Source organism: Vipera ursinii (assembly GCF_947247035.1).
Source record: "Vipera ursinii genome assembly, chromosome: 3".
NCBI classification, from domain to species: Eukaryota; Metazoa; Chordata; class Lepidosauria; order Squamata; family Viperidae; genus Vipera; species Vipera ursinii.
In genome coordinates, this window is record NC_139516.1 from 129,946,302 (window position 1) to 129,963,307 (window position 17,006).

At 37.7% G+C, this 17,006-nt stretch overlaps 1 long non-coding RNA gene across 1 annotated transcript in view; it reads right to left on the bottom strand.

Annotated features, from left to right (window-relative positions):
- Nucleotides 1–640: 640 nt before the first annotated feature.
- LOC310637280 overlaps nucleotides 641–17,006 on the bottom strand; it is a 48,994-nt gene continuing 32,628 nt past the window's right edge. Inside the window, exons 2-3 of the long non-coding RNA XR_014491905.1 lie at nucleotides 3,989–4,142; nucleotides 641–944 (exon numbers count right to left, since the gene is read on the bottom strand). This is a non-coding gene — a long non-coding RNA (uncharacterized lncRNA). The remainder of the gene's footprint in view (nucleotides 945–3,988; nucleotides 4,143–17,006) is intronic.

The window sequence follows — 17,006 nt, forward strand, 5'->3', positions numbered from 1 at the left end:
ACTTCTTCACCAGTAGAAAAAAAAGCAATGCAAAATGGGGATTTAATCACCATGAAAACCAAAAGAGGACAGAAAAGTGGGGAAAGAGGTCAGGGAACCAGACTGGAAGGGGTGACCTTTCAGGAAACTGGCAGAACCTGTTGGAAGGTATTTGCCAACATGGCCTGGATCATTTCAGGCTGACTCCCCTGTGTGCCCCATTATGTACTGTATTAAACACAATAACACATAAGCCACCACTTCCAGAGTGAAGCACCAGAAGCTGTCCTCGGGATGCTCAACTGCAGGGAGATCTTAAGATAAAACAGAGCCATGAGGATACTTACTGTGAGAGACTGATGGGTGGATTATGATTACTCTGGAGCAAGGAGGCTGTGTGGAAATGACCTGTGTCTGGATTAGGTCCTATATACCTGAAGGCAGCACATTTTGCTCAGAGCAGGAAACAAGTAATTCCATTTTGCTACTTACATTGTCTGACGTTAGCAAACTTAATTTAGCAGATGGCTTTTTAAAATAAGACAGCGTGCATTCATATTCCAGGAGTATTCTTACTCACTGGTGCAGAAGCTATGTATGCTTCTTATGCATGCGCTGCGATGCACAATTCAGACTGCATTCATCTTAAAAGTTTGTCATCACTTCTTTGGGAGAAGAACTGATTAATTGTAATGAAAAAGGGCAACTGTTACTTTATTGAAGCATAATATTTCAATTAATACTTCATTTCCTGAAACAGAAATTGAATTCTCATCCAAATTGCGTTTTCCTTGCCAATATGTCTTTGCATCTGGAGAGAGGATCTTCCTGAGATCAGATGTCTGGTTCTATTTTGCTGTGTTTTCCTGATATTATTAACATTAGCATTTTTGCAGTTTTATCTGTTTCTGCTTTTTTTTAAAAGAGGTCCATAATCATTTTCTACTATCTGCTACACTCCAAACCTGTCACAAAAGAGAAAAGAAAAAAACTCTTGAATCTGAATTCTTGATGCTTAATCTTTCATATTATTTAAGTACTACACCACACGAGTGCACAGTTCTTCAGAAAATCATAATACTGCTTAAGTTGTATTTAATAACCCTTCCTTGGTATAATTCGGCTTTATCTCTGTTGTGTACTGGGTTCTCTGCAGCAAGCAGGAGACGAGGCGAGAGAGTTCAGGCAGAAATGTGCTTTATTGAATGCAGGAACTGAACTGTTAACCAAGGCTTCTACACAGCTATTTATACTCTGGCCACTAGGTGGTGGCCAGTAGGTTTAAAGGAACCTATTGCCATCCTAGAGCCAACCAATGGTGGTCCTGAAGACGGCCTGTCTGAGGAGCCAGCGACCATTACCCAACTCCCTGCTTAAGCAATCTCACAGCATTCAAAACCCATGTGGTACCGTTCAAGTAAAACTAAGCCCAATACATTGCAATCTCATTCCCATATTATTTGCAGGCATGGATTGGCAATTTTCAATCTGTATAGGGAACACATACATATTTTTTCTTTAAAAAAAGAAAAATGGATAATTTATTTTAAAGAGTACCAATTTTTTTTAAAAAAAAAATCTCAATATTCTTAGCATGACATATTCTAAGATTACCCAGAAGAATGGCAATAGTATTCTCACTGAAAATCATGTGAGATGTACATGTCTTCATCTGAAATTTTATATTATGGGACAACACAAATGACTCGTGTAATTTAGGGCATTTTAACATTTTATATTTTGGGATACTGCGCATCTCATTTAGGAGTATTATGCCATCATTCTGCTAAACAACTAATTCCTACAACACTTTCAGGCTACCTAGTAAGGCTGAATTACTATTCTTCTTCTTATCTTTCCTGTTATCGTTCTCTTTATCTTCTTATGACTATAACTTTGTTGCTTGTATCTTACGATTTGTATTCATTGTTTTATTTAGTATCGCAGTACCGGTATGATTTGTGTTGTTTGCTTAGTGAGTATCTTATGATACTAAGTGTTGTATCTTATGATTAATGTTGAATGCATTTTTGTGCTGATTATGAGCATAATTTATCAGTTGCTTGTATGTATACTGAGAGACAACTTCCATGTGTGTCCAATCACACTTGGCCAATAAAGAATTCTATTCTACTGTATTCTATTTTGATAACATTTCCTTTCCCTGCATTGTAGTACAGACTTTCCAAGGAAACTGAACTGAGTGGATCTTTAGTAAAGTCTTTTCTTTTAAATTGCATAAACACTATCACTCTCCTTGAACGATCAAGGAACAATTTGTTATAAGATGGAATCACACATCAGTGCTTATGGAACAACAATACACGCAACCGATTGGGGTTATAAAGCATGGTAAGTCATAAATCACAAACCAAGATGCATTACTGTTTGATGTGTAATAAGAACATTGCTAATAATATCATAGTAGGATGTGTCCATGTCTAAACATCAATTGAGTTCTGATTCTTTACAATTTAATAGAAGAGAATATATGGTAATTCAGAGTTGAACTGAGGAGCGTTGGTGCTCTCTGAGCTTGGTTATTTGCTTGCAGACATTTCATTACCCAATCAGGTAACATCATTAATGTAGTGGTTATGGAGTGATGATGTTATCTAGTTGGCCTCCACAGTCTTTGAACTTAGTTAGGGATTGATAGGCCTTATTTGTCTTAGTCCACAGTTCTGGCTGCCAGCAAAATTAAGCACATATTTTCTGCTGTAAAAATTCTCCTTATAGAAACAGGCCACAAAACCTCCCTGGTGTGTGGGATAGAAAGAGACCAGGTGGTCAGCCTGACTTGCCTTTACATTTTCTTACAATTTTAAGGGTACACTATGAGCCTCTCCCCATCTCATTTTTTGCAGTCCTTTTACGAATATAGAGATTGATACTCCTCTGAACCAGATAGGCACAATGATTCCACAAATCTTTATCTAAGGGAACAGCTCTGGAGTTAAGCAATTCAGTATTTCAAATGAAAAATGAATCATTTAAAAAGTGAATTGCTTTGCAAAAATGTTTTGCAATCAAAATGCTATCACAAATCCTTCCTAAATATTGCAAAAGTGTCAAATGTAATTTTGCAAACTGAGCCAGATGTTTGAATTCTCCTTTTGCAAGAAACTCAAGAGCTGATTGTTTCAAAGTTCTGGAGCTCATTGTTGTGTAGAAATAATAGTGTAAAAAGAAATGTCCTGCATATAATAGAGCAGCTTTCTGAATGGCAATACAAGTTATTGTGAGTCCTTTTGACCCTCCATTGCAATTATTTTCTATTAATTTGTCATAGAGAAGATTAACAGAATAACATTATTCATTGTGATTACTTGCTGTCTGTGTGTGTCTGTGTGTGTCTGTGTGTCTCTGTGTGTGTGTATACAAATGGATACAATTGTATGGAAAAATAGTTGTTTGCTGTCCTGGCCCCTGACTTCTGCAGTTCTCATGAAAAGAATTTACACACATATAATTACTGTATGCAAGTCTTTGTGTATGACTTTTTGTAAGCTTTTTATGCTAGACTCCAACTTATATGGAGGAAAAGTACAAACACATACATACACCCACACACTTTTGTTAAATCTTTAAATGGATTACAGTAGACCAGAACACTAAATGAGATCTCATCCTTTTCTCTTCCGTATTTCTAGTACATAAGACCATAAGCTTTCTAAGATGAGACACATAATATACAACAATGACAATACTTGTTGTGGGAAGCGAATAAAATACTACAATGCTTCTTTTCTTTCAGATATAATCATACTAACCCTGTTAAATATTTTCCTGACCTTCAGCTTTGGACGTAAATAAGGTGTTTTTCATGTGTATCAAAAATTACTATTATTAAGATAGACATCTTGGAGTAAGAGAATCTTTGGAGAATGCTTTCTCAGATGAATCATAAAACCCTAAAAATTAAAAGGAAATGCTTAAACCATTGTGTCCAACACATCTGATTCCCTATTAAGTTGCCAACCAAAGTGTTACCCATCTATCTACTCACAGTTGCGCGCTTTCACATTGCTGGGTTGGCAGGAACTGGAGCATGTGACGGAAGTTCATCCCATCCTGCAGCAGCAATTAGGTTTCGAATGTGAGCCTGCCAATTGTCAGCCCAGGCTTCTACTTGTCAGTTGCTGCACTCCTCTATAACTATCCTATAATAAAGAACAGGCTCCTTAATTTATTAGGAAGATTCATTAGACTAATAGTTTCACTAATGTTTCAGGTCTGGTATGTATGTCTTCAATAGTGCAGTAGCCTTCTCCTGCACATAAGGATGCAAGCTAAAAAAAGACCATGCTATTATGTGAATGAACACATAATGTATTGCTATAATGGTTTCTGCTGGATGCTAACAATCAGGTTCAGAACTGCGGCACGCTGGGAAGGAAGTGCCTTTTTCCTCTCCACTTAATGAAAATTGCCTTCTGCAATAAAGCCCCGAGTAAGAAGCTTCCATGGGGATAATATAAATTCTTGGGCTAATTTTCCCGAAATCTGTGCTCCTAATCCTATCACCCTTCCTCAATTACAGCTATTTTGAAGAAAAGCAGGCACATTAAATTTAATTCATGCCACATCAGGTTTGGCCAAGTGGCAACTATAACAATAAAGTGGTATATGCAGACCTTACACAGGAAGAAAATTGGAAGATTTTGAAGGGTTTCCTTTCCTACACAATTACAGTAATTTTTAGATCAAGCTTTCACTATATATTTTATGTATGAATAATGTCTTTCCTAGTTCAGGTATTTTAAGACAAGTACATTAAGAGCCAACTATTGTACATCAAAAACGTCTTGCTAACTGTTGATAGACAAGATAATAGAAGTGTCAGTTCATGCAGACAAGAACACTAGAGAAGGATATCGAAAGTCTATACAAAATACTGTTTTGTATTTCTTTGTGGAAGACAGCCATTTTTGTTCTCAAGTATTTCCTCTCTAACACTTTCATGGTTCCTCCCATTTCTCCCCCAATTTAGCTGTGGGGATGATTATATTTTAGTCAGGAGACTGCCTTGTCATGATCAGCAGAAAGTACCTCACATTTTAAAGCATCGGTTAGAAAAAAAGAAAAGTGATTATATGGTAATTTCCACTCAGCAGATAGAAATGACTTGTCACTTGACCTAGTGCCTCTGACTGAGTAGGAAATGGGAAATATAACTGCAACTTTCATGTAGATGTTACAGAACTGTCCCTACATTCAAACTATTGTAATCGGGGCACAGAAGACCCACTTCATATGGTTTTGGCTATACATCAAACTTTTAGAGTGATGTTCTCATTAGTTGCCATATTTTGAATTGACAGTGGCAGAAATACCATAGCCAGTGATTTCACTAGGAACTCTTTTTTGAAGGACTGTCCAGTCCAACTCAGGTTTAGGGATAAAAGGTGTAGGAAAGGGAATGAGGTCCTTTGGTGCTCTTCTGTCCTACCTTAAGGATTGGTAGACAGCAACTGAAGTAGCTGTAAGGGATCACATATAACAGGGCTTTTTAAAAGTTTGTGTATGTGTGTGTATATATAACATTATGGGGACATGTCTGGATACATATTCATAAAATGTGAGCCTTCTTTTTTATTATTGGCAGTGATAATTTCATCTTTTTCAAAAATAAGAAACCTGATTATAGAAAATCCTCTATAGTTGGTTGAAAAGTTAAACTTTTTCCTACATAAAAGGGCAGAATATCTTGACTTCCATTTTTACAAATACCATGTCCTTACTATACTGGGAAGCACTAGCTGTGTTCATGTATTGCACTAAATCTTAGTTTGTTTAAACATGGTTTATTGAATATGATTTATCATAAACCATGGCTTGCAAGGTACAAATCAGTTTATTGCTTAATGCAATGTATAAACTCAGTCAGTGTATTCTCAGATCTCAGCCATCCAAAGCTTGAGTAACACTGAGGAAATCAGTCACTCAAATCTGCACCTATTAAACTGAACTAAGAATCAATAATCTTTGATTATATTGATGAGATTTAACAAAAATTAATTAATGCATGATTCATATTTGATTCAGCATCTTGAGAATAAAAAAAATAGATTTCCAGAAAAAGAAGAGAACTGATTTTATTATTGTTGTTGTTGTTGTTCTGGTTCTTCTGCAACATAAACTGATTATAATATACGTTTTTTTAGATTGGAAGCTAGCTCGTCAGATGCACAGAGACAAAAGACCTTAGACAATATTTACCTTATTGATCTTACCAAGTCTCTCAATAGGTGCCATAGATCAAGCCTGGGCAATGTATGTTCTACTAGATACTATTAGACTACAACTTTCAGGTCCTTTGCCAACAGTCAACAGATACAAAAACTATACAGAATTCTGGAAAGATGAAATGCTGAAAGCACAGTTCTAGGAGACAGATGCAAAAAGAACAGGTTATACTAAGGAATAAAAGTTGAAAAAGAGACTAGGATAAAGGAAGATAAAGGAAACAAATCTTCTCAGGACAAGGTAGAAAATAATTAAAATAATCAAATTCTTCCCAAATCAGAATTAGACGAAATAATCCACAAAGATAAAGGAAGATTGGGAGCCCTGCCACGTGAAGCCAAATAAGCCAGCAACTGCAGCAAACTATCAGTGTCCCCCACTCAGAATACTGTGTCCTCCCTCCCCACCTGAGCAGAAGAAATGAAGAAGACATTTTCCTATGACAATAGACAAAAGAGATGAAACACTAGTTATCAAGAGGGGAAGAGATAACGTGTCCTTTAAAGGATAAAGTCTGTGATTATCTAGGTTATTGACTGAATCATTCCAACTTTTTCTTAGGTTTCTGTTTATTTAAACCCATGACTAATATCTGTCCAGAGGTGGGGCATGTTGACATAATAAAGTGTAGTTCCACTCTGAATCTCTGCCTTTATCGTCGTTAGTTGTCCAACTGAAGTATTATTCTTCACTATCTGTCCATTTGTACCCAAAGTGGTGGCAATTATGTATGATTCACGTAAAGCTATATCACATGACTTAATAAAGTGTAGTTCCACTCTGAATCTGTGCCTTTGTTTATCGTCTTTAGTCGTCCAACTGATGTATTATTCTTCACTATCTGTCCATTTGTACCCAAAGTGGTGGCAATTATGTGTGACTCACGTAAAGCTATATCACATGCAACAGTTTAGAAACACACATATCTAGACTCTGATATGATGGCATTTTCTCCGTGATTCTTCTCTCAATAATGTGGCATGTGGGATTTTCTTCTAACAGATACGCATTGGATCATGATTACTTTTATCCTGCATATTTAACCAAATTTTCTATGAAGTGATGAGACTTGATCCTAGTTCCTTTTCTTGAATTGAAGAGCACTGAAGCTCCTTTTAAAAAGTTTCTAAAGACTGCATAGTTGCAAACTGAAGTTACTGAAAAAATTCTTTTCCATTGTGAATATGTGACTTTTAGAGCCTCTTGTCTTAGTTTAGATGAGTAGCTTATAACAATGGTTTAAAATGGCATTTCCTTCCCCACTACTTTTTTATGTATTATTTCAAGTCCCCTGTGCGTTTGGCAGTTATTTTTCATCCATTTGAAAACTCCGTGATTGACTCTTATTACAGATTTTAATGCCCAGCCCTTTCTCAAGCTTTGAGAAATGTTGCTTTAATCCATGTTTAGCATGATATTCTTGGCAGCTTAATGCCTTTCAGCTTCAGCAACTGTAAAGAATTTTAGTGTTTGAGAAGAAATTTATTTTCTACAGATTGTACAGCGAACTGCTGTTCCTTTACTCCCCTTCTTTTGGTGAAATTGCTTCCTTGCTTGAGTAACTAAATTGAAAACACTGGCCAACTCATGAGTGTAAAATGACTCTTATTTTCATAATATCATAAGGAAGTCGCCCACTTCAAATGGCTTTCTTAAAATACCACCTATTTTAAAGCCTCCATCGGGAATAACTCATTTATGAGTGCATCTTGATGGATCCAAAATGTGGAGAGAGAGCAAATAGATGACCCTGTATATTTATTTGTTAGAAACTCCATTTATAGGAAGCTCCATAATATAAGTAATCAGACTATAGTTCTGAAAATTTGGAGCTTTTGAATATAAATTGTGGGAGCTGTGTGAATTCAAAAAACCCATCCTGTTTCTTTCTGATAAGTAGTAAAATGGTTTTTTTTTCTTTTAAAAAATCATCATGGGAGAATGCACATCAAGATGAGTGAAAACCAAACATTGAAATTGTGGAGTGTTAATTAGCATTTTCAGCTTTGCCTGACAATTCATAGCGGAATTGATTTTGACAATATTTATATTTTGGGGAGGTTGGTTCTGTATGATTTTCATGCTGCAATTTCTCCCCTACAATTTTCAGCTGCACATTTTTTCTTTCCTCATATTTTTTTCAGACAATGCCGGCTCATGAGGGAGTTTGGTATGAAAATACTAACAGAGCAGCATGAGTCCAAACTATTGGAGGTAAGATGGTAAAATCATGTCATTATCTTTCAGTGCCAGAAGGCAGCAATTAGTGGCAGGCAATGCTGTAACCTGTCACCCTCAGAGTTTAAAAATCACTGACCTAGAGAGCTCACTGAGTGACATGTGATCAATTTGCTTGTACATAGCCATGTCCGCTCCCAATTTATAGGTAAGAGACTGCCATATTTGTTATTGCTATTATTTGTGACCCGGTCATTGAATACTTTCAGATAGTCAAGATAATCAAACCTTTAGAGACTGCTTGTTGCTTTTAAGCGTTCTTGCTTCAAGGCAACCAGTAAAATTATGTAGAAAAATGTCCTGCTGTATTAAGTTGTCTTCCACATCTTTCCCATTATTTAGACACTACATACTGTTCGGTTTGCAAGATTATCTAAAATTATTACATACCTATAAAATTGTGAACTCTAGATAAGTTTTCTAAGTGTTTATGATTGCTATATTTTCCACATTTGGAAAAATGAAACTGGATAAAGAACTTAAAAAGAACAAGTCTTAACACAAGTCTAAATCTCACCTAGCAAATTACATGAATGAATACAGCCGTTATTAATCTGAGCTAAATATTTATCTGAATTTGTAGGGAATTTAATAATTCTATTAAACCAGACCAGACTAAGAAAACAATGTCATAAAGGCCTAAAATTATTTATTTATTAAACTCCTATGCCACTCATTCTGCTAAGGCAACTCTAAGGTGCTTACTGTCAGTCAATAAAAATAGCATATACAGTAAAACATTAAAACAGTAAATAAAGACCATAAATTTAAGATTCAGTTAAAATTCAATTGACTAAGATGAAGAGGAAGGCACTGGGAGAAGGTGTGGTCTACTCTATTAACCACCCTCTGGATGCCACTCCCTTATTGGGGCTCCAAGTCAGTTGGCAGAGCCATGTTTTCAAGCCCCCTTGGAAGACCAAAAGGTTGAATGCAGATCTTCCTCAGGGGGCATGATCTTTGAGGGCAGGAACTCTGGCAGAAAAGACTACATCCTGCCCATTCCTTGACCAAATTGGCCCATAGAATGCCTCTTCTGCCAGCATGGGTGGGGCAGGCTAATCCTGTCAGGGTAGATGGTTTCCCAGAGAGGCTGGACCCACACCATGAAGGCTTTTAAAAGTGATAACCAACACCTTGAATTGAACCTGGAAGCAAACTGGCAACCAGGGCAGCGTGTGGCATAGCAGTGTAATAAGGGGTGTCTTATTATTGACCAACCTGGCATTCACTGGCTGGTTCCTATTGCTGGCCAGCCAAAAAGAGGGCAACCTCATCCAACCCTTCCACTCAATTCTTACTCTGAGTGGGGAGTACAGGCATCCCAACTTAGCACATTAGGGCTATCACCCTAGGAGCAGACTCTCAAGAACTTCAGGGCCCTTGTCTTTCCCCAGTGTAGCCACTGCTGTATCATCCACTGCACCCTGAGCAACCGCACTGCGCCAAGGTCTTTTAGTCCTCTTATGAGGGCCACTGGGTTTTGACCACAGCTTTAAGTCACTCACTTCAGCTTTGGTTTTAGGTCTTCCAATATCCTTCCTGGGGGCCACCAAGTTATACTAGAACTATAGTAACAGAATCTTGCACGTATTCTCTCATTTATTTTTATGTGAATTAGAGATGGGCCACCTGAGACACTTTCTCAAGGAGGTTTCTGGGAATAGACTCAAGCTGTACTCCTCTGATTGTTATCTTGATAAGGGATCTTCCCACTGTCCTTCCAGGCCATTCTTTATATTGGCAAAAATCCATTAAGAATGACTAGAAATAACATTTATACTTTAACCATGATCAATAAACCAACTTCATATTCCTTCCCTTTTCTTTCAATAATCTTAAATATTTAATCCCTTTAGTTCTCAGAACTTGATTTCTTTTTCTCTTTGTCTCTTCTCAAGAGTCCTTCAAAAGTTTAACACGTCTTTTGTAAATCCAAAAATGTTATCCAAGTCAGTCTTTAGATTTGTTATTTGTATAACTCTTTAAATTATTAATTTTAAAATAATGTTATTTAATAAATAATTAGGGTTTGTCGCAGTCAGCCAGATATTTGACTGGATTTGGCATTTTTATTCACCTATCTAGTCCTTCTCAAGGTCGTGGGATAGGCAGGTATGGATGTTTGATGGTGTTAAACGGTATCGTTGCCAATGGTTATTTTGTCAATGCCAATAGTGTTCAAATGGTGCTATAGTTGTTTTGGGGGTTATCAGCAAGGTGCCTATTACTATTAGTACTAACTTTGCTTTCTTTTGCCACAGTTGTCCTATTTCTGTTTGCAAGGTTTTGTATTTTGTTATCTTCTCTAGTTCTTTCTCTTCTGTTCCTCTGTGTCCAGGTACTGCCATGTCACTATTATTATTATCATAAATTATTTTGACATCAACCAGTTTCATCTGTATATTCAATGCAAGATCTTTTTCTCTATCATTTTTAACCTGCCATTTTTCAATCCACATCTGAGACAGTCTTGGTCTGTTTTATACAATAAAGTATAAACTCTTCTAGAGTTTCTTTTCAATCCAGTTTTGATAGCAGACAATTTTAAAAGTAATTTCTGAGTGCATTGTTCCCAAATATCCTACAGTTCATTCCAAGTAATAATATTATGCTCCATTCTACATTAATGAGTTCTTTTCCTTTAATTGTAATATTTAGTTGTTTTTGTTTCCCTCTAGTATCTAACCTTCCCATTTTATGCTCTTCCCCCCCCCCCCCGGTCATCAACAGCATTTTCTCATGGGGAGATTTCTTACACTTAATTTTAATTGCTTTACTAAAATTGTAAACATTTTCCCAGAGGCAAGATAGTTAATTTCAATTTTTTATTTCAAGTCCATCTGATCCGTTCAGTATGTTTATAACATTCCCAAATCAATAAACTAATCACTATTTACACTATTGCTATTTACTCCAAAATAATTTTTCTTAAACTTGCATAAAACTTCTTTTGCTAAGGAGTGACTCACCCAGTGTACTGAAACTTGCCATTCTGAAGGTTTCTAACATCCAAAATGCAGTTAGTAAGCAATTTCCAGAAGTGAATAAGGAAGTATGCAAAGCTAGTGTCAAACCACGGCTTGGGCAAAGATGGAAATCACTCAGTTCCCAGCGCTCTACACCTGCCAGCAGTGCTTTTTTTCTAATAAAAAAAAAGGTGCCGGAACTCTCATGTTAGCAGGCGCAGGAGGCGGGGGGGCGGGGCGGTGCTGCTGTAGTCACAGGTGCGAAGGGTGTTGGCGGCGGGCTCCCCTCCCTGGGGCCGGAGTTGGTGCAGCTGGTGCTGTGGGAGCAGCAGAGCCCACTCTATATGGCGGGGCTACACAATGCGGGTAGCAGAGGCGGTGCGGGCCAGGCGATGTTTTAATCTTATGATTTTAAAAATATATTTTTTCTGTTGTAAGTTTCCCCAAACCTCGCTGTGTGGATTGCATACAAATATTATATAATTGGTAAATAAAGGTAGAACATATGTTAAATATACATCAAATGATAATATGCTTCCCTACAAAGTCAATTCTTGCTCAATGACAGACCAAGGAGTTAACTCGGAAAGGCAAGAGGAAAATCTAGAAGAGGTCTGTGCAGCTCTTCAACATCTTCATCAACGATTTGGATGAGGGGATAGATGGGGAACTCATCAAATTTGCAGACAACACCAAGCTGGCAGGAATAGCCAATACTCCAGAAGATAGGCTTAAGATACAGGAGGATCTGGACAGACTCGAACACTGGGCGCTATCTAACAAAATGAAATTCAATTGTGAAAAAAGTAAGGTTCTACATTTAGGCAGGAAAAATCAAATGCACAGGTATAGTATAGGTGGTACCTTGCTCAATAGCAGTAACTGTGAGAGAGATCTCGGAGTCCTAGTGGACAATCACTTCAATATGATCCAGCAGTGTGCTGCAGCTGCCAAAAAAGCCAACACAGTGCTAGGCTGCATTAACAGAGGGATAGAATCAAGATCACGTGAAGTACTAATACCCAGTGCTTTTTTTGTAAAAGAAAAAGGTGCCGGAACTCACACATGTCATACAACCTGCCTTGCCTACCCTACAAGGTTCCATCCAAAAAAGGTGCTGGAACTCCGTTCTGAGCATTCTATGAGAAAAAAAGCCCTGGGCAGGACTATTACTGAATTATGGGATTTACTTTATATTTGTTCTTAACTATCTTTTCCTTACATAACAAGAGGTTTATTATAATGTGTTATGGTGGCAGCTTCAAGTATGTGTCATAAAGAAATTATGGTCTATAAAGAAATCACCGTAAGCTCCTAACATAATGCATTCATTTAAATTTTAGCGTACTTCCTTTGGACAAACTCAACTCCTGTCTCCCCAGACAGGAGATTCCAGTTCTAAGACGCCTCCACAGACATTAAAGGGAAAATGCTGGTTACATGTTAATAATAAGCTGTTATGTTCCTTGCTGCTTCTTCTAGTTACCAAGACAAAACTTCCTTGAAAGTTTCTGATCTGGTGAACTTGTTTCAGTTGGATCCTATCAAACAAAATTAGAACAGTTTGTTATTCTGTCAACAGTTGTTTTTCTCTTTTAAAGGCTTACCAAACAGAAATCTCCTTGGGGAAAGATTCCTCTTCCTACATGGTTAATTTGTTTTATCCTCTGTTTGATGATGGGGGAAGATGATGTTCTCAGAGAGAGTTTTCAAAAAGTAAATGTTTACTTATCTAATATAAGTGGGGAGGGAAAAAGAGCCTTCTAAATAGCTGGCTTCCTGAAATAAACATGAAGGGGGTGGTATGTGAGATGTACTAGCTGAACTTCATTATGGATGGACTGTTATAGTAACTAATTGAACCTGAGAACCTCTGACTTCTGCACATATTCCCAAAAGAGAATTGAGAACACACATACTTTTATATTATGATCAAAATTAAACCTTCTCTGTTACATGCCCCCTTATTGTTGGGCAGGTAGAGATTTAATATTTTCCTTTGACAATTCTTGCAAATATTCTCCTTTGAGCTTTTTTTATTGGTTTGCTTATTAGACACATTTTATGGTATGTTTCATTCTTAGATTTCAGGGTGAGGCAAAAAAAAAGCATGGTTAACATTTTCCATGAATAAAGCCATGCCCTACTTTTAAGCCTCTCTGGAGGCAATGTTCCATCACGGCAATGCACTATACTTTGGGCCATAAATTAAGCACAATAACCTACATTCGAAAAAAAGAGCAAAGTATCTCTTACATCTATTGTACTTGGAAATGAGACTAACAATTCTCTCAAATAAGCTGAGTGGACATGGAAGTGATGTTGTTGCAATCCTATATGCCTTCATTGTAAGACTTGCTAAATTCATTTATATTTTCTTCCAGGTAAGTAAATAAATAGAAGTAATCTTATCAGGCGGAAGGCAGTATCAGTGATTCATGAATACTATAATGGACAAACCTGCTGGTGTGTGAAGGTAGGACCATTGAAACACATGCATTCCCTCCATGTTCATACAACCTTCTTATATGCACACCCCATTGGGTGTTCTTAACTTGCCTTCTTGCATGCATACCCCTGCAGGCTTCCCCACTGCTGTGCCCTATTGTAGTTGGCCCTCTTCTTTCCTGCTACATATTGAGGCTGAACAGCATAATTCTACTGGAATACTGAGATGTTGAGGAAAGACCGAGAAATCTGCAGTGTGTGTGTGTGTGTGTGTGTTCACTAGAATGTGCCAATTCCCATCCTGTTCCCATCTTTTTCATTCCATTCGTGATTGCTACTGATATTTTTGTGAAACCAACAAACGGAAGACAAAATTCTTCCATTCCTTGCTTTCTACACCTACCTACTTGACAGCCTCCTTAGTACTTTTTTTAATGAAAAGTCAGATTGAAGGAAATCCTTTAAGAAATATGCATATATAAAATAAATCCTTCAAACAACGGCAAAATATAGCACCTTCCTAGCTATTCCAAGAGAGTGTCTTCTAACAGAAAGTAGGAATACATTTTTATCATCTTGCCAATGCAAGAAGTTAACTAGGAGGACCAGTTTTAGAATAGTGTAGTTTGATACAGGGGCCAACACAGCAAAATGTACAAAATTGACTCAATTGATACCCCTGCACAAGAGAAAAAAGTGATGATCTTGTTGTTATACTTGCCCTCTAGAACTAGATGGCATCTTGGTAATCAACCAACAAGAACAGTTTTCTGTGCAAAATAGGAAGAATATTAATGAAAAAGCCAGCTAGAGTAAACAATCTTTAAACTTTAATCTTTCTGGAAATCAGAGTTCAGCACACACTTTTTATTTCTAATGAAACTTTCTTATAATCTTATTGGGATAAGAATTGACTCAAAGAGCGACATTACTGGTAGTCCTTGACTTATGACCTCAATTGAGCCCCAAATTTTTTTTTGTTAAGTGAGACAGTTGTTAAGTGAATTTTGTCCCATCTTACAGCCTTTCTTGTCACAGTTGTTGAGGGAATCACTACAGTTGTTAGGTTAGTGACACGATTGTTAAGTGAATCTGGCGTCCCCTTTGACTTTGCTTATCAGGTCGCAAAAGGGAATCACATGGCCCTGGGACACTGCAACTGTCATTAATATGAATCAGTTGTCAAGCATCTGAATTTTGATCACATGACCATGGGGAAAGCTGCAACGTTTGTAAGTGTGAAAAAAGGTCATAAGTCCCTTTTTCCAGTGTCGTCGAACCTTTGAATGGTCACTAAATGAAGTTTTGTAAGTCAAAGACTACCTGTAATTTAAGCCTTCCAAAATGAGGTCAAAGAGGAATCAAAGTTGTCAATGTTCAAGAACTGGATAAAAGGGGGGGGAGTTCATGTAGTCTTATATACATGTATAACAAAACTCTCTCCCTTACTGAAAATTAAAATCTGAATACGGTTAAAAGAGCTTCTCAGAACTAACTATGACTCTACTAAAGAGAGATTTGCTCTTTGTATTTGAAATAGCCAAGGATGAAAGAATGTGTCTGGGGGGAGTGCCTTTTCTTCTCCAATATTGCACAGAATAACATGTTATAGTTCTAAATAGTGGGCATCCTTACAAAAACAACCCAGGACAAATGTGCAACGTTTCCGGATCTATAAAGTTGTTCAAGTTAAAACCAAACTTTTACCGTATCTTTTGACTACCAGCAATTTTTCTCCCATTCTAGATCAAAGTGTTGACAATCTTTAAGTTTGTTACCGAGGTTTAGAAGATGGGGGAGGGGGGGAACCATAAGGATTTCTGATCCATGACCAAGCCAGAATAACTTAAAATAAGACTTATTTGGTTACTGTAAAACACAAATTGAACACTTCTTCAGTAGTCATCATCAGGATGTGGCTGCATTTCTGGCAATGTCAGCGCAACTTGGCATTGAGTCCGAGACAGAAATTTAAACAACTTGTATTTAGTTGATTATTTTGTTTCCTTTCTATATTTTATTCCTCCTGCAGTACTGGTGCCCTTGCTCACCTTGGGCTTCTTCAGTAGGGCTTCCTGAAGCACATGGTTTTAAAGGATTATTTCTTTAAATGCACAAAATAAATGCAGCCGGTATCACACATAAATAATAGATCATATGCATATTCTCCGGTAGCTTTTAGAGCAAATGTGTTGAAATGTCCAATCTGAAGTAAATAAACAGTATCTCAGATGAAAGTTTAAATCAATTATAGAATTAAATGCATATCATTCAACCCTGTGAATAAATTATTATTTAGCTAAATTTTATTTTCATTCTACAATATCATTTTTACTCTGGGGAAAAATCCTATTGAAAATTACAATATTGCAGGGGTGTCAAACTCAATTTCATTGAGGGCCGCATCAGCATTGCAGTTGCCCTCAAGGGGCCGGGTGGGTATGGCCAGGGTGGGTGTGGCCTACTGGGTGGGTGTGGCTAGAGTGCATATGGCCTACTGGGTGGGCATGGCCAGCTCTACATCATTCGCATCAAGGGTGCCTATGGGGGCCTGGGCAGGAGTGGGACAGATCTGAGGGTCTCTGGCAGAAGGAGGGTCTCTGGGCCAGGGCCAAGGCAGTGGGGGCTGTTCCCTCACTGTTTCCAGGATGGCTTCACGGGCCACATGAAACCACTTTGCGGGCCGGATCCGGCCCCCGGGCCTTGTGTTTGACATGTCTGCAATATTGCTTTCTTAGATGCATCTCACTTGACCAACTGAGAAGGAGGAGGGGGAATTCTCCTTTTATCATCAACCCTAAATAGCCATGAACAGGGCTTTTCAACGTTTTCACCCACTGTACCACTTTTAGGATATGGCAATATCCAAGTACCACCAGTCGCCTAGCAAGGTGTCAAAAACTTGATGACCAAAAAAAAAAAAAAAAGGAAAGGAAAAAAGTGAAGTACAGGTAGTCCTCGACTTACAACTGTTGGCTTAGTGACTGCTTGAAGTTACAATGGCACTGAAAAAAGTGCCCCCAAGCCACAGCTGAGCAAGACACCTGCCTGCCCGCCGAGGTTTTCATTGTTGTGAGCATTTCTGTTGAGGATTGGCAGTGGGGGTGGGGTGGGGGGTGTTTG